We start from the raw sequence: 19,539 nt of genomic DNA, 5'->3' as shown, positions 1-19,539 counted from the left end.
ATCATTTGATCTAAAAATAGATGTATTTTGTTCATAAACTAACACTTTCCTTAAGGCAGAAAATAAGTAGTAACATGTCTGCAGAAATAATATGTTATTAACATGAAAAACAACACGAAAAGTACCTCTTGTAAAACATACTGGAGAACAATGGTTGGCAACAGGCTGAGTACTTGGTTTTCATACGATTTCTAAAAGTAACCAGTCATGCTGTCATTAAAGAAACACCACTGAGAACCCAGCAGAAATGTGCCCACAAAGAAACAAATGTATTTTTCAATCTTCTAAATAATCTTCTAGAGAAATAACTGTTTTGAGAGAAAAAAAAAAAAAACATAAACAAACAAAACCAAAAAACAACTGAAAATGGATCTCAAGTATTTTATATACCATGGCAGCACTAGAGCAAACTTAAAACCAAACAAAAAATGCAAACTAGAAAATGCAACACTTTTGGATTACTAGCATCACAGCACCCATTAAAGTGCACAGTGTATGGATTCATCTGCAAGGGGCTAACTCAGCACACACACAGTGCCGTGAGAAATAAAGGCAGTCTATTATCTAAATTTCAAATTTCCTTGCTTATCTTGGTATGAATCATGATCTACCTTGATAGAAAACTGGTATCAGCCTTTCATAATGTACCTTGATAAATGAGATGAGAGGAAGAGGGAGAGATTTTATGTGCATGTTGCAGAACGGAAAAGTGCACACATGAACCTCAGCTGTATGTATTAAATACATACCTTGACATAACATACATAACAGGCTTGTTTGGAACCAGTCTCCCAGCATCACATCGTCGTTTACACCTCAGCTCCAGTTGCTTATGCTCAACTACAGAGAGCAAAGAGCTGGGGTCAGAAATCTGTTCAGTCCGGGCACATGTCTTGTGTCCTCCTACAGCCTGCATTTCCTCACACCATATTTAAGGATTTTTTAAAACGTGGTCCAGGGTGCTATTGCTCCTTTGCGTTAAAGCAGTAAGAGGCATTTGCTGGTGCTGTGGTTTGAATACAGTGGAAGGAGTTTTGAGGCAGCGGCGTGCAGATACCACCTCCTCTGGCCAACCCCACCTGGAGCCCGCAGAGCATTACCGTACACACTTGTTCACAGATTTTAACACCTATAGGCGCCCATCACACAAGTCCTTGAGGCCAGCCGTGCTCAGCGGGACGCGGCAGCACACCGCCCGGGGCCCCCGCCGCCCCTCGCCGCCGCGCAGGCGGGTCTGCCCTCCCGCACACCGCGTCCGTGCGCACACCGACCCCCAAATCCGACCTAAAAATCAGATAAAGTTACAGCTTGGGGACCTCTCCTGGGAACACCTGCTCAGGTGGCATTTGTGAGCCTGGCCAGGTGGCTGTTACACTTGTGCAACGTCCCATGAAGCTGATGCCAACCTGGAGCACGGGAGGACTCCAGGATGAGGCACAAAACCATATACTGTTGATCCGAGTAACTCCAGGAGCCCTTCACCAGCTATTAAAGTCCATCACATACAATACTAACGAGAGCAAATAGCCAGGCAACCTACGTGACTATATCTTGATACATCACACAATAGCTTCATTTAGCTTAATGTAATACATTACAAAGGCAGCACAGAAGTTAACATTAGTCAACAACATAATGGACAGATAAGTGTCTCGCCATGGTTAAGAACATACCCAGGTTCCATTATAAGCTCTATTTTTAGGCCCTCCTTTGCTTCCTCTCCTCAAATTGTATGAATAGCAAAATTGGTCTGCTTGAAAATACTACGCTGAAGTCAAAGGAAAAAAAATGTTTCTGAGAAGTCATGGACAAAAATGGACAACTTATTTTAAATTAGACTTCACTCTGGATTCTGCAATAAAATTGTAAAGACACTAGGGGAATACACAATTTTCCATTCAATACCAGGCTATAATTCACCTTAAGGTTCATCCCTGGAGAAGTAGTTTTTCCTTATTTGATACTGAAATCTCTGAGTTTTGGATGCGGAACAGTCCTATCTTCTAGCCTTAGTTTTAGCCTTCTTTATAAGAGCCCTCACCATCACTCAGAGCAATAGGCGTGTTGCAATATAAGAGGCAACTCCTTCTCCCTGCTGTCAAATACTCAAGTTACTCTTAGGTTCACTGAAAGTTAACATATACAGATCTACTTTCACAAACTTTATCCCAAAGGTTCCTTAAAATATCAAGGCAATTATCTGGTAATCCTTAGAATGAATGAAGGCAAAATAGTTTTTTATATATAGGTCTATCTTTAAAAAGCATAAACATAAAAATGCATAGTTCCATTTTATTACCAAAAGAGGCTGAAAAATTGTTGATGCCTTTTTTTTTTAAAGTTTAAACATTTTCTTAAGTTTGGGGTTTTTTTAAAAAAATTAATAGTTTTTCAGAAATCTAAGAAAACCCTACCATAGACCTGAGCTTGTGAGACAGCATTTAAAAATTTGTGATGAGGGCCAGGATTCTGAAGTTTATCCCAGTCTCTGATTTGTTGTATGATTCCAGCCAATCCATTTCATCCCTTTTGCCTTCTATTTCTCTGTAATTACCCCATTACACACCTCTGGGTCAAGTTCTTTGTAGGTTTAAAAGCAGCTCCACCAATTTTAACGGAATTGCATACTAATGCAGAATTTGGCTTTCATATTGGGATTTTATAATTAATGCTTAAGAAATTCTTTTCAATCATCTGTAGTAATAAACTACACAATGCAGTTATTTTTGACATATTGATAATACCCAGAAAAAATAAGTTATCAATATATGGCATACATAATCTTCAATTGCTGCAGGTAGCCTTGTGCCAAAAAGAGCATGTGACAAAAGGTGACAAAAAGTCTGCATATTCTCCTATGCTTGTTGTTGGAAATGCTGGTCCTTACTAATTCAATACTTCAACTTCTTCAGCTTTTCTGTGATGTTAACACCACTGAGAAATCTATCATCAGATGGATTTCAGTTCTCAACAGAAACAGTTAGGTTTCAGGCTATTTCCACCTGCCTTCTAACAAACGCAGGAGAAACTGCATCCTGCGCAGCGAGCCGGGTTCAGCTCTGTCCACCACAAAGTAAAAGGTGTGGGAGAGCAAGAACATCTGCACGGTTCCCGCTGCCGCCTGCCTGCAGCATGCTCGCTTCCTGAGCGAGCACCAGAGCTACATCCTTCAGCCACCCAAGTAGGGCCTCCACAGCAACGATCAGTGAATTTATGCTGCCATACTCACACCAGCCAAGCTTTTTTGTTTAAAGTAAAATTACGTTCCACACTTTACGCAAACAATGTGCCCAGCAAGAACTGAAACACGACTGTTTACAAAAACCAAGGTCCTTTTTTATAAACCGCATGAACATAAGCATTCATCTAAAACTAGTAAACCTCACCTTTATTAGTGTAATTTTAAAGACTGCCTTTTTTCTTTGAAATTGATACTTCCAAATGCACCTGGAAGTTAAGTGCCCAATCCTTAATGAAATTAAAATGAGATTTGAGTACCGAAATCCTTTAGAATTGGCTAAAAAATTATAGTGGTCAACGCGGGATTGTCAAATTGTCTTCTAGCAGCATTCAGCCAAGAGTTTTACGGCCAGGTAACGAACTCCTGAATGTGGCACAAAAGCCCTGCAGGAAGTTCTGCTGAGGCCGTGGGCACTATCAAAATATTCTACCTCACCTTACAATGTGTTGTTATATAAACTGTTTTTATTTTTGATAAGCAAGAAAAAAAGGCAGCACTTTGAGAAAATTAAATCATGTTGACTAAATTATCCTGTGAACTCTTCAAGGCAAGGCCCACATACTTACAGACTTTTCAACTGTATTTAGTACAAGGGGAGCCTGGTTCTGAGCAAGGCCTGTGGTTACCACTGCAATATACATAAAGAATTACAGCAAATTCAAACAATAAGAGTTGTCATAATAGCCCCACACTCTATCAAGATACAGGACATCATAGGAAACACGAGAAATAATGCAGAAATGGTAACTGCTGTTAGATTCTATGTATAGTTCATTCCTTTATCACATAAGCATTACCCATATGGCACAAATTAAGTCTCTTTTAGACACTACAGGTTCAAAGAGAACTGAAGAGGTAGGGAAAAGGGATGAAGTTTAATAAACATGGACCATATTTGCTTTTGGTGAAAAGTACTTCGTACTATTCATTTAGGAGATCATGAAGAAAGTAAACCTCTTGGGGTATGAAAAGAATCATGCTGATAAATGAGCTGATCCTGACATTTCAGTGTGAGAGAAAGCAAAAAAAAAAAAAAAAAATCGTAATTCTATGAGAGTATTTTTCTCACAGGGATGTTTAAAACAAATGCTGATGAGATGTCCCTAAACATTACACAGACATCATCAATTACCTTTTTTTTAAAAAAAAATAAATAATCACAGTTCTTGAACATTATTTGCCAAAAGCCAAAAAATACTGTTTCCAGTTGCTTACTGCACTCCATGCTGTACAGAAACACCTTTTACATTTTTTGCATTGCTGTAGCTGTGAGTATTGCAGCAATGACCTCTCATTTTATAAGCATCCCTCTATACCTGTAACAACAGCAAGTTCAGAAAGAGCACTGCAGCACAAATTAAATGCCCGCATTTAAGCTACTTAAGCTGTGAGACATAATCACTGAATAAGAAAGCAAAACCTCTAATATATGGAAGAAAAAAATCCTAAATAGATTTGTTTCTATGAAATGCATATCCCCTAATGTAACAATTTTATAGGGATATCTTACACATTAAGATCCACTGCTAGAAACAGGATTAGAAAAAAACCTTCTAAGCAGAAGCAAATTTCAAATGTAATTTTTTCTTACACTAGTATCCCTATTTTGAAAGTAGTTCATAAAACACTTCATGGCACAAAGGAAGCCCAAATAGTGTTAGTGTACCCTTCTAGAAAGATTAACCTGCAACATATCCCAGTGTCTGAAATCAAACATCTGCATTATTTGATCTAATGCTATTAATAAACATGAAAGCTCTGGCACCTGTGAGAGAGTGAAAAATGGAACACAGAAGTATCTTTTAATTAAATATATTAATGGTAAATAGCACTTCAGCAAGGGAATTTTATTTTATTTTTTTAATTTGGCTGTAGACTAAATATATACTCAAGTAACTTTCAATTATTTCAATATATATTCAGATAACTTTTCTGGTTTATTTGTTTACAAACTTACTTGCTCCCTGAGGTCTCAGCTATCATGTGCTCAAGCAGCAGGTAGCTATGCTACAGAAGAGGAGAGGAAACAGGAATAATACGGCAACACCTCTGTGGCACAACCCAGTGAAACCTGCACAAAACCCATTCTGAAAACACAGGGCATAGCTGAAGATCACTGGGTTTGCGAAACTACATCAGCCTGAGAAAGGTGTTAACTGCCATGCAGCCCTTCTCCTGGGGGTGACCTTACATGACACGTGGCAGGCTGCTAGGTGTAAATCCATGGGACACAACGCTGGCGAAACCAACGTTACATGCCCTCTTCTCCCTGCGTGCTTCCATCCCTCCCTCTTGCCCAGGCAGGAGGGCAGAGGACCAGGAACACAGGAGCAGCAGGGACAGGCAGTGACAAAGCTGACAGCTGGCCCCTGCAGCTTCTCTTGGGTGCTGCTTTACCTCCTCGGGGACCCTCCACCTCTGAGGATCTGGATGACAGCCTCTGGCTCCTGCTCTAGGAGGCTGCAACCAAAAATTCGATGCATGGGAATGATTTTTCCCCAGAGCTGTATACTCTTCCCACGGCTTTCAGGAGGAGGCATAAAAGAAATCCTTAATTCAAAATACAAGGAAAATAGGTATTAAACAGCTACCGAGTACATTCGGTTAATGAAACCTGTGTTTTAAAGAGATGGAGAATATGCAGCTAGCTAGTATTAAATGTTAGACTCTGCTTGACCATTTAACTGATTTACAGATCCACCTAGTGAAAAAGCATGAGTTCATTTAGTGAAACATATGTATTAGATTAACAATCAAGAAAAGGCTAAAATTAAAATGAAGAATGAGGAGAGTATTAACAATAAGAATTTTCAAGAGCAGAAAATGCTGGGTAAAGCAGTTACATACTGGAAATGCAGGAAACCGGTGGTTTAATTTCTTGGGCTTGTGCATGTTCAGATCCCACACAGTCTGAGACATATTTTTCAACAACATGCTGATACATTTTCTGTCTGATCATTATGGATTTTGACAACGTCATTTTGGAACCTTGGTTACTAAGATATCAATAATTAAATGCTTTCACACTTCACTCTTGTGGATACTGGCAACTTATCTTTGTCCTCTGAAGAAGCTAATGGTATAATGGGCAAAACATCAAGAATAATTAAGGAAAATGCTGGTATAAACTCCATCAGGCAAAACATACAACTTCGTGCACAGCTCCTGCTTGTTATCTCTCACCCTGCACTTAGTTTCAAAATTAGGGAAAGTTATTTCTTTCTGGTACCTCTTAACTGTGTTTTGTCTGTGTTTAGAGAAAGAAGTGCATGCCGTAATTAATGATTTAATAGCTTCTATGTGTACTCTCAGTTTCTAGTTAAAAGAATAACTGGCTCAAACAGCAGTAGCCCATTACAAGAAGCATCCTCTCCCTTTTGTCTTTTCCTGTGGAAATGTTCCCTGTAACACAGTACTGCTGAATGTCGCAAGCCTTGATTTGCAGAAAAGATACTGCAACCCAGTGACATCTCCGAGAGGAGGGGTGGAAGAATTTTAAAGAGCACAAAGTCTATTTTACACCTGTAAGTACATAATCTTCCCTAACTGGGAAACTCTTACACGGGAATTCGAGGAGGTGAAAAAAAATCCCTTCTTAAGAGATATTCGTCACACAAGGAGGTAACAAGAATTTAAAGAGCATGTAAAAAGACAACTTTATGACGAAACTACTAATATCTTGATGCTGTCACTGTGAGAAACCAAGACAGAACAGATTCATTTGGCTGAGCGGTGGATGCAGCTTTATACAAATGATTAATACTTGGCAAACTCCCTCCACTTGGCTTGTCACCAGCAAACTCACTATACTTCCTTCCCAGCCCCTCCATTGTATTTTATATAATGACAGACTAGGCTCCAAGATGAGATGAAGCTCCTGAGTCCAGATCAAATGCAAGAAAATCTCACAACAAGAAACCTAAACAGCCACTTTAGCTGCAGTAGCAAAGGACAACTTGAATCTGCAGCAGATGTCTAACCCTGCACCTAAACTCAACAAGCATCTCTGTCCCATTATCATTCTATTCTGAAGATACAGTGTAGGAATGGTCAAAAAGCACAGATTTTTTGAATTTATTATTTTCTAAATCAAAAGCCCTAGAGAACAGATTAACAATACCATATAGCACTGGCTTTACATCATCCCAGGAAAGTCCCAAGCATAACTGCATAATGAAGCGAGTGATAAAGCACAACTGTCCCACAATATTCCTGGAAAGTCTTAAGGTGCACAATTACAGGTCTCTCAAAACAGCATGACACACCCCAGAAATGAGGAACAGGCACAGGAAAACTGGGTGAGCCAAGGACAAGACAGGTAGCGGGGATGCTTTTCATCTGACCTGCTCTTGTGGAGTACCTGGAGCTAGTCTGAGGGTTGCCCTGGCCTTGCAACACGCCGAACTGTGCTCACTACCAAGTGTCCCCGAGAACTGGAAAAATGTCACTAACTCCTATTCTGAATATGCAGAATATAGCAAACTAAATGTTACCTGACCTACGGAGAGCGGTTCACTTCCAGATCAGCAGTTGCACGTTGCTGCATATCCTTCTTTATAAAATGCATAATCCTGTAATTATTTACACAGAAATACTTTTCCATTCATGTACGTAACAATTCAACGTTCAAGTTGGTGATAAAGTTCTTACAAAAACCATATTAGCTCCACAAATGTTTATCTTTAATCTACAAATAACTACAATTGGAGAAAATGAAATGCTGCCTTTTCATCATTAAATTATGCAAGACTTGCAATCTTCACAAGTAAATTTGTTGCAATGAAAATGGACATCTTGGTATGAATTACAAAGGACTGGAAAATCTGAAGTAGAAATAAACCACCAAAAAACTACAGGAAAAAATATTACAGGAACCAGTACGTCAACCCTAATTGTGTAATTACTTTTTGGCTTGGTCATATAAGCTAGAAGCAAGAAACAAGAGACAATGATAATTTCTTACTGCTGAAATGAAGGTGTCAAACTGTCTTGTATGCTCTGTGTGCTCTAAGCTAAAGTTTACATTTATATCATGTTACTTCAATTACAATCTTAAAAGAGACTTGAATACTTCAGCCACGTTAGGCCAGTATTCATAAATGTTAAACACACACACACCAGCAGTTGTCTGTGTAAATACATTTTCATATATGTGCTTGTTATTGAAATTCTACTGCACAGATCATTTGTTTGAAAAAGAAAACTTTCATTTTTTGAAACAAAAATGTACATTTTGAAATATTCCGCAGCCGCATATTTTTATTTTTTTTTTCCTGAGGAATTTAAAAGATTCACACACATCAGTTAAGAACACAGTAACACTTCTGGGCCTGATCCTAGCCGCCTGGCTCACGATAACCTTATTTACAAGAAGCTACACGCTGTAAAAATGCAGAATTTCGCCTGTACTGCAACTTGTCCAGAGTCAAGAGCGGAAGGACAAAAGATGCACCTACAAGGCAGCTCTGCGCTCCCTCCATTGCTGACCTGCAGCCTGCACTGCCGCTCCGCTCCCCCCCTCCTCGTGGACATGACCCCCACCCTTCCCGGACCATCCAGCACCGCCAGTCATTAGCTGTCTTTTTCAAAAGCAGCCCAAAGCAATCTTTATGCTACTGCACATTATTGTCACTTTATTTTATAACTTATTTGTTTTCATTTCTTCAATTTGCCTCTGTGGGATTGACTCTTGGTACAGTACTGACAGATGTGTGCGTGAGAAGAACAAACTTTATTCTTTGGTAGACAGACAGAAATCAGTGAAACAAAGACTGCTTTACAGTAAATAAGAATAGAGGGTGGAATGTTAAAAACAAACTGAGTATATACAGATTAGGTACTTGTGGGTATATTCAAAACCACACATGGGTGTTAGGATCATCTCGATCAAGTATAACAAAACTTCTGTTCTAAGCCACATTATCATAGATTTTACAGACAGCACAGCTTTGAACCATTTTAATGGGACCGTTGTCAAATACTTATACACAGAACTGTGTTAAGACTTACAAGGAAAAAAAAAATGCTCTAAATAATATATGCTACAAAATTACTTAGTACTTTTTACACACAAATGCTAGGGCTAATTAATATCAGAGCTACTTATGAGATACTTTTTGACTGTTCCTCTACTGATGTGGACTTCAAGTGGCATACGGGGGGTATTTATGGGAGGAAGTAAAACACTTGCCCATGATGCAGCAATTATTGAAATGCCAAATATCCCAAACTCCTTAGAAGCTGAAGTGTTAAGATTCCTCCCAGGACAATGACAAATTAGGGGGTTCACTTTTTAGCAAATTACATAGGTACCTAATAAGGATCTGTTACAAAGCACTGCGTGCATGTATGTATACAAGCTATCACTCTCACTGTACAAATAGACAGATCGTTCTATCACTACATATAAATTACGCTTCTTGTTATATGTGCACATAAAGTATAGGAGATATTTTTGTATGCTGTCCATGAAGTGTAATTTTCAGAGGAGCAAATCCTGTTCAGCAATCGTGTAAATAGTCTGAACACAATCGGTGAGGTAACTAATAATTAAGGGTCATATTACTGTCTGCAAAATATACATGTTTTTTTTATATATATATATATATATATATATATATATATATATATATATGAAGTATAATTTGACAGTATTTCAGGAAAAGTATTTTCCTGAAATTGTCTAAAATGAAGCATATGACATAAATAACTGAAAATATTTATAATTAGTAAAAATATAACTTGTGATTTTCTGCATTTATCTGAAAAAATAATCCCATTTATGTATTTAAATGGTATGCAGAATAGCTTCCTTTTTTATTGTAGAACTATGTAATTAAACATAGCTTTTTGTAAAGAGTAAGGCCAGATTGCAAACTGAGACTCAGATGCAAACACTGACATGATCGAAGCCGCATCCACAAGATCCAAGACCAGTTTTGGCTCCTTTTTACCTAGCTTCCTCAATCTCTAGTGTAGGATATGACTAATTGTGATAACTGTAACATTAACCATTTTGGCTTTCCTTAGACTTTTTCCTCCTTTTCTGTTTCCCAAATAACTTGATGAGGATTTTTGATTGTTTTCTTTCCTTTTTAATTTAGAATAATTTGATTATTAAGAGGATTCTTTTTCCTTTTCAGCTGTTTAACCTCCACTTCAGTTTTTGAATCATAAAACTGAGACCCCTTCCCTCAACAACTTAATATGTAAATTCCTTTTTTTTTTAAACTGCCTTTATCTTGTATTGAGTGAGTAATGGTAAAGAACATACTGCCAAACCATAGCAAAGGCTAAGCATATACAGCAAAACAAAAAACTGGATTATAAACTCCACCTCAGAAGTATCACCTCAGTATCACTGTTTAGTTACAAAGCTGTACATGTAAGCATTAATTCTCAGAATTCACTTGCATAGCAAGGTATATTCTCCCCCCGTCATTTTATGGGTTGAAAAACCAAGGTATACAAAACTCACTGACTTCCCTTCCAAGGAAAATCGGGAATTCCCAATTCACAACTTTATGTTTCTACACTTCTTTTTCTTAAACCCAGAATTGCACACCAAAAGGATGTCAACACAGGAAAGTCCAAAATCAGAACACTTGCTACAAAACTTGAAGACACAGATATTCTAAGTCTTGCTTCTACAGGCAAGCTCTGCAGTTGTGAGTGTCACACGCGCATTAGCCTGACTGATTCAAGCTACCTTTGGCAATATAATGATCAAATGGCAGCAACATCCTGGTACAACCGCACGGGTACTGACAGGGATTCCCTCTTCCTAATTCCTCCAGTACTGTGGGATAAATAAAAACCTGGTTAATACTATCATTTTACTGCTCTAAGTGGTTTTTTATTCTATCTCAGGAAAAAAGAAAGCAAAAAAATGATACTGATGTTTCCTATGATCCCAGCCTCCTTTGGCTGGCAATTAACAGACCCACTAACATCTAGCTATACTGTGCTAAAAACTCTATGTTCTGGATACACAGTGTGTGTAAGAAAGCCCTGAAGTACATTTTTTAAGGAATGAATATGAATGAGAGCAAAAAGTTTAAAAGACTACTGTGAGGGAACTATGTATTTCACTGAATAGCAATACTCTCTTACGCTTCATAAAAAGTATGTCAGAAAATCATTAGTTCAGTACATAAGACTTATGCCAGACTCTGAACATATCTAATTTCAGGAACCTAATCTCTCACTGCAATATTTAAAAAAAAAACAACAAACCCATACCAAAAATCCCCCCAAAACAAACAAAACCCCACATGTATATGTACATAAACATTAGACCTTCTTGAACCATGTACTACTATACTACTACTAGTTTTGATGCCTGAATTCAGCTCTGGATTTTCAATTTTTGAATCCATTAAAGACACATATAATAAATAAATACATTACTGTGTAGGGTATGAAGTTCTATTTAAAATTGAAAATCCCAGCATTTACCAGACACTTTTGACTGAAGGCAGGTTTTGTTAAATTATTTTTAATAAGAAGGCTCCAGAAAAGAGGAGAGCCTGAATATCAGAGAATGTATTTATGACAATTTGTTAATAGTTTGAACATACATACCTTTTTAAAAGTGTGAATGCTTTCAGGCAATACAACATTCCAAATAACAGAGATTTAGGTAACAATCTAAAACTGCATCCTCATAAGAAGATTTTATAATGGAGTTACTAACAGACATGAGATGCCATCAAGGGCATGGTCACAACAAAGCTGTAAGGGAATATTGGTTTAAAATATTCTCATGTTATTCAATTGGTGGGCTTTGGTTCACTGTCAAATTAAAGATGGCATTTTTTTTATTTTTCATATCTCATAATAGCTTGTTCATCTTTTTTCTGCTTATGTCACCAATATGCCTGCCTTGATCTTATTTTAAATGTAATTTACATACACACAAGCACCAAAAGATAATAATGATAATAATACACAGTACAGTATGGCTAAAATGCAACTTCAAACTTCAAGACCACAGCTGTAATTTATGTTCTATCTTTGCCATGTTTTGTCATAACAGCAGAAGTAAAAAACTCTGATGGGAGATGCATTTTGAGAAAATGTCATCTATTTGCCCAGAAACAAAAAACCAGTAGTAGCTTTAGGAGTCCTGGCTTGCTTTGGCGTTACCCACCCCGTAACAGTTAAAAAGATCAGGTACAACGCAGCCAGCACAAAACTGCCTATGAGCATGCAGACTGTAACTAGTAAGTGGCAATTTTTACTGGTTTTGGTGAAATTTCCATTTTAGCAATAAAGTAAAATGAGCAACCAAAGAGAAAAAGCTACTGGGAAAATAACAGATTTACAGAGGATCTTTCACTTGCAGAAATGGGAAACAACCTTGACAGATATAAAAACTATCCTCCTTTTATTTTCTTCAGAAATACTGAGAAGGCAAGGAGCATTTTTCCATACACAAGAATGTGTAAAACCCACTGATTCAGTACGAAGCTATCTCCAGAAGATAAGGCCATCTGTAGTGTTCTAAAGCTGCCGTCTAAACACTGTGTGATAGGCCTTGATCCCTCCGCCTTCCAGTGATAGTGGGCAACGTGTGCCTGCTGACAACATCATCATTATAAACTTCATTGTCACATTTGGTGTTTCACAAGATGTCTGGCAGACAATTGGCAGACACAGTATGGCATACAGTTCTCCCACACTTCTCATGGATATTTACTGAATTCCAGTATAACCTAACCTGTTAATGCTTCTGGAATGTATAAACACTGTTAACTGCTACATTCCCTGCATCAACATTTCAGAAATAACCATTAAACAAGTTGGTTGCTAACTGTTGAGGAAGATTTTGATTTATTGAATAAAGTATCATCACAGGATGAAAATCAAGATCACATTTTTAGGGAGACATGACATATTATCCATAACAAGATGTAATTTTGTACTAAGATCATAAGGCTAAATAGTTTGCTTTTAGAATAGAATCAACGGCCAAATGTACAGAATGCTGTTACCTATCAATACAGATGCTTGACTGTGATAACATTCATAGAATCACAGACTGGTTTGGGTTGGAAGGGACCTTAAAGATGATCTAGTCCCACCCCCCTGCCCTGGGCAGGGACACCTTCCACCAGCCCAGGTTGCTCACAGCCCCGTCCAGCCTGGCCTTGAACCCTGCCAGGGAGGGGGCAGCCACAGCTGCTCTGGGAAACCTCTGCCAGTGTCTCACCAACATCGCAGGGAAGAATTTCTTCCTTATATCTAACCTAAATCTCCCCTCTTTCCGTTTAAAACCGTTACCCCTCATCCTATCCCTACACCCCCTGACCAAAAGTCCCTCCCCACCTTTCCTGCAGCCCCTTTCAGCCCTGGGAGGCCGCTCTAAGGTCTCCCCGGAGCTTCTCTTCTCCAGGCTGAACACCCCCAACTCTCTCAGCCTGTCCTCACAGGGGAGCTGCTCCAGCCCCTGAGCATCTTTGTGGCCTCCTCTGGACCCGCTTGAGCAGGTCCATCTCCTTCTTCTGTTGGTGCCCCAGAGCTGGACACAGCACTGCAGGGGGGGTCTGATGAGAGCGGAGAAGAGAGGGAGAATCCCCTCCCTCACCCTGCTGCCCACACTGCTCTTGATGCAGCCCAGGACACGGTTGGCTTTCTGGGCTGTGAGCACACAGTGCTGGCTCAGAGTCAGTTTTTCATCCACCAATACCCACAAGTCCTTCTCCTTAGGGCTGCTCTCAATCCTCCTCGCCCAGCCTGTATCTCTGTTTGGAATTGCCCTGACTCATGTGCAGAGGTCTACTGTCTATTTATAACTTAATACTATTCTGGATATTAGCAAAAGTTTATTGGCATCACATTAATAATTGATTATTCCAAAACAAATTAAAATATTCAATCTGATTGTATGCCATCAAACAAAGTGTCCATTCCTGGTTGGGTCGTTAGTATTACATTACGTCCCTCTTATGAAAAGCAACTGCTTACAATCTACTTCAAAATCCTTAAAAGTTCTTAAGCATTTAAATATGCACAAAAGTGTATTACTTGACAAGATGAGAACCCAGCCAAGAAGTGTACACCAGAATCTGTCTGTATCTACATTACATCAACAATGAACAGAGGTACAGCATAAAGTTACCAGGTCTCACTGAAAGCCCAGTGAAGTCAGAGTCAGTAAAAGAATCATATTTGAGTTCAATGGGCTTTGGACTGGGTCTTAGCAAGAGCAAACATTGGAAGCATCACTCCCCATGGCTTACTCCGGACAATCCATAATAGTACTGACTGCGCCAAACCTTTGCTTCAAGCTATCAACAACTAAGTCAGTCTGCAGGATACCTGAAAGTGAAATAACCTGTAAGAAATTCTGCAAGCCAAGCTAATATCCAGCTGCACTAAGGACACCTGAAGATACTGCCTGGCAAGTTGTGGATTGTCCATGAATGTCTGTCAGGAAGGGCATGGCTGCAGTCAGCTGAACCGGAGAAGGACTGGACAGCCTCTTTGAGGTTCCCTCCACATTTATGTTCTACTGTTCTGCAACATGGAAGCAGACCCGGGAGATGAACTGAAGCTCTCCAGTTCATACCATTCAAGTTCAGTTTTACTACCCATAGCCCTGAACTGCTTGACCTACCTTAACAGGCAATGTAAAGGTGATGTTGTATGTAAGGTGACAGGCATTTGCTTCAGCTGAACAGTTCTCAGATAGGTTCCATCACATACAGTTCTGTGAGATCCAGCACAAGTTTCTTCCCCACACAGCCTGGATGCAGCTGTGATGAGGATGAGAGGCTGGTGCAGTAATGGAGCAGTGCCACCCACACCAGTACAAGGAGCTCAGGGCATGGGCAGGGGATGGATGGGGGAGCTGCAAGTCCCTTCTGCACTCTGATAAATCCCTGAAGAGGCTTTCTCTCTGATTCTCAGCTCCTTAATCACACTAATAACTGGTACCACTAATATCCAGATAAGCAACTGTTGTAGACTCAAGGAAGAATTTAACACCTCCTTTCTCAGTGCAGGTGGGTCCCACATTGAATATATCCAAGATCCTGATTATAAGAATGTAAAATTCTTAGGTTAAGAAATTGCCATTTTAAAGTTCGGGGGGAGGTCTTGTCTGGAAATTACAGAGCACACCAGTGATATAACAGACTCCAATAATCATTACATGCTCACACTTTTTAAATTAAAAAAAAAAAAAAACAAAAAACAAAAAACACACACACATAGGAACGTCTCTTCAGGATGTAAGCAGCAAAATCTGGGGGACTCCAGCACATTAATATTATTACAGGTTTGTACTACTGCTGCTGAGAAGACCCACTCAGGGATAAGCACTCCATTATGTCAGGCATGACACAAACATGCAACACACAAAGACTTTTCTACTTAAGCAATGTAATCAAACTACTTTACATAAAGTTGATAGACTAATCTAAGTATATTCTTCCAGTCATTACAACAAGGCACACCAGTCATTTTATCACAAATTTTAACTACTTGGTTTCCTTTTATCAACATTCAGTAAATCAACTTTACAAAATGTCTGTAGTGTCTACAAAAGTTCTTAATTCTACGCTAATGCAAACAGCTTTGTTAACTAAAAGCCACTACCATTGAACGTCGAGTAACAAAAGATGTTTTCCTTTGAGAAATGTTAAATACTTCGCTTTTTCACGACTGAGCACAAGTTTCAAAAGGACGATAACTTTGTTTTGTAATTTGTTTATTGCTTAATCATGAAGACCAGATTGAGCATTTGAGTCACACAATTTTGTGTTGCACACTCCTACAACAAGAATGTGCTGTAAAATTTTATTTCTTTTTCCTTCATTCAGCTTACTGTTTTCTTGTTCTACTGCTTATTCAGTTAACCATCTCAAAATGAAACGCAATCACATAGCAAGATTTCACTGCTGCTAGAGTATTTTATACAGAAAACATATAAAGCATGAGGAAATAATGCACCACTATTCTCATCTATTACATCGGAGTATTTGCTAACTAATATAGATAGGAAGCATTTTATGGCAAGCCCAGAGCAAAAACAAAGGAAGACAAGGTATCCTGGGTGAATGATACATTTCAGCATATAAAAAAACCCACTCACACACTCTTTGCTGTTTCAAGTTCTACCTTCTACTTTTCAAGTATTCTTCCAATAAAATTTGCAATAAGTCCAACCCAGTTAGTCCATCTAGTTTACATCTCTCCATTTTACTCATAAGGCAGTTACCAAATTACACTCTTATGCACAAACTATCTAAACAATTAATATGGCAATTACAAGGGAATTTGGGGGTTAACTAGAAAACAAAGCATATATTTAACTCCAAAACAACAGCACAGTATATATGGGATTTTGAAGTAAATGAATGGGATTAACGTATGAATTCAGATTATTTCTATTTTTGGGACTATAGAGTGGTCCAGATCTCTACCGATCAGTCTTTTCTTCTCCATGGCACTAGTCCTTCCCCTCCCCTCTCCTGAAGGCACTTCCACTCCTTCTCCTTTCTACACAATTACCCTAGATATTAGAGTGAAAGTACTACCCTGCCTGATGGCTTGTATCTGATGGTTCCCTATCTTCAAGGCCATCTGGCTCTGTTCCTGCTTATCAGGTGACAGGAGTTAGTCATCTTGCACCTATGACAGTAAGCCCATTATCTTTTACCCCTGTGAGTTCTGAAGAGGTATCCTATACAATATGCTGAATAAACCAAGATACTTTTCATACTTTACATCATATAGGTAAGTACATACAAATATGTTTCATGCATTTCACTGCAGTGTGGCTCAGACACCGAAGGATGTTCACTTAGAGAACACTAGGATATCTTCCAAGCTTTAAGCTTAGCTTGCAGAAGACTTTTCTTAAGCACACTGCTGACAAACTGAAAACTGGAGATAAGAAGTATTTCTGTTCACTGCACAAGCTTGTAGGACTGAAACGCTAAAATCATTGTGCATATGAAAGATGGAACAGCAAGCTACACTGAGAGAAATAAAAAGGGCAACTAACCTTAAAAATGTGGAATAAAAAGTCTCTCTCACATCAGAAATCTTCAGAAGGAAACACACACTCTCAATGCTTTAAGGAGACAGCACTCTAAAGACAGGGAGAAATAGCCTGGATGTCTCGCAGTGAGGAGGACAGACCTGAAGACTATCTGTCAGTTAGCTGGAGTTCGCCAGTGTAAGTACTGGGGCCGGGAGGAAGTGTTACACACTTACGCAGTTCAGCCAAGCACAGGACACAGTTCAGCCGAGCACACTCTATGTATCTCCTCAAGGTGTTTTTCTCAGTATACAAATATCGTGTAACTCGGTGGTACCTACTGAGATACTACATTCTGCTTAACACAGTGAGTTAAACACTGGCAAATGTTTGATTATTATTTCAATGTTTATTTTAAACTCCCTTTGCATATTTTTCCACCAGTTAAAGCAAAACAATTTACTATCTGTTACGGTGTTAACATATTCTGTCCAATTTTCACTTCGTATGAACAGAAAGGCAGTCTAGCTTTAGCATGTTCAGGAGCAAGGTATTTCAACTTCCTAAGCAGTTTTCTTTATAGAAGTGCAAAAGCAACCTGCATTTGGGGAAGGATGAGGAAGAGACTAGGACAGAAAAATCCTTTCATAGAGTCCAACCTCTTTCACCTGTGAATCAATAAATATTGCAAATGGGGAATAGCTGTTCTGTCTTCCCTCAACACCATGCATGGAAAAGAGACTGGGAAAAATCTGAGGGAAAAGACACACCTCAATTTGATAAGGAGAAGGAAACAGACTATCACTGGGAACTTTTGTCTATAATCTGCTAAGAAATCACTATCAGACTAAACAATAGCTGCCTACATTCCAACATGCAGCCATCTATCCATATGTCTCTTATCCAACATTTTCTTGATGTCAGCACTATATATCCCTCCATTAGGGAACTACTGCCACAGTTCCCCTATCAGTAAATAAAACTGTGATCAGCAGATCTGAAATACAGCAAATACTTGAAAAGGTATCAGAGGTGTTGATATGTGAAAAGGAGACAAATTCGTTTCCCAGCAAAGGAGGAAAGAGCTCTATAGCCATAAATATGTCACCTCACATGCGGGCATGGCTATCCCACATTTATTTAATACACAAAAACACGCTAGAGAAAGCACTGCATACCCATTCACAAACATACACCCATCTGCCCTGCACCGGGCCTATTACAAAACCGCCATCTATGACAGAAAACACATCTATGACAAAAACCACAAGTACTACAACAAACTGAATTATCATCGCATATAGAAGGAAAAAGAAGTTAGCCCAATTGGAAAAAAATACCTGCCAGCAACACTAGACAACATCCTAACTTCACGTAAATGTGCTACGCTATCAGCCGTGGGTGATACTGACTTCTGTCACGCAGCACATGGAGGACACTCCTAAAGCTAATGTGCTTTTAGAGAGATTTTATTATTTCTCACACAAACTTTGATGAGCGTTACATTCTCGGGAATCACTAATATGAAACGTTTATTGAGGCTACAGATTTCTCCAAGTCAACCAAGTTAACTTCAGCCTGAGCTTCCTGCTACGCTACCGGTGTTGAAACGCACAGCTCTATGCAGCAGATGTGTCATACCCAGCTTTCAGCTGGTACCCCGTTTCCTTCTTAGCTGTGTCCTGTCCTCCTCTAAGTAAATACTGAAATGATTACAAGTGAAACAGGGTGTGAGAGCAGAAATGTGATACAGGCTACACACAATTAGCAGAGGAGTTGCTTCTGATACACTGCTGCAAAGAACTATGCAAAGAATAATCCAGGAAATCAGCCAATGTGGAAGGGATGGGGTGTACAATAATGGGTGTGTAAGATTTTCATTCTGCAATTTTAATTCCCAATATTTCACAGCATATACCCTTGCAAATCTCATTGACAATCGACACTAATATCTAGTTTGACATTAAAAATAGTGTTTTTGTTCTCCTGACAGCACAAACTTGAAGTTTCTTTGTCCAGTTCTAGAACACACGGTAAAGGAAGCATGAGATCAAAAATTAAAAAATACAGAGAGGGAGCGTGGCAGTCACCTCTGCTTCACCGCTTACAAATTATTTTATTAAAAAAAGAAACTCTAATGACGCAATCATTCTACTTATGTTCTCCTGTGACCAGTATGTCCACAGACATCTTACCTTCTAAGCATGAACAAACACCAGAGTTGGGTGGTTTTCGACAATCAAAAATATGACACTCCATTCTCACAAAGACGGTTTATCATATTACAACTTCAGATGTCCAGTTTTTC

This window comes from Athene cunicularia (genome assembly GCF_003259725.1).
Source record: "Athene cunicularia isolate RWA chromosome 11 unlocalized genomic scaffold, athCun1 chr11_part1, whole genome shotgun sequence".
Lineage (NCBI taxonomy): Eukaryota > Metazoa > Chordata > Aves > Strigiformes > Strigidae > Athene > Athene cunicularia.
Note: the sequence above shows the minus strand (reverse complement) of the source record.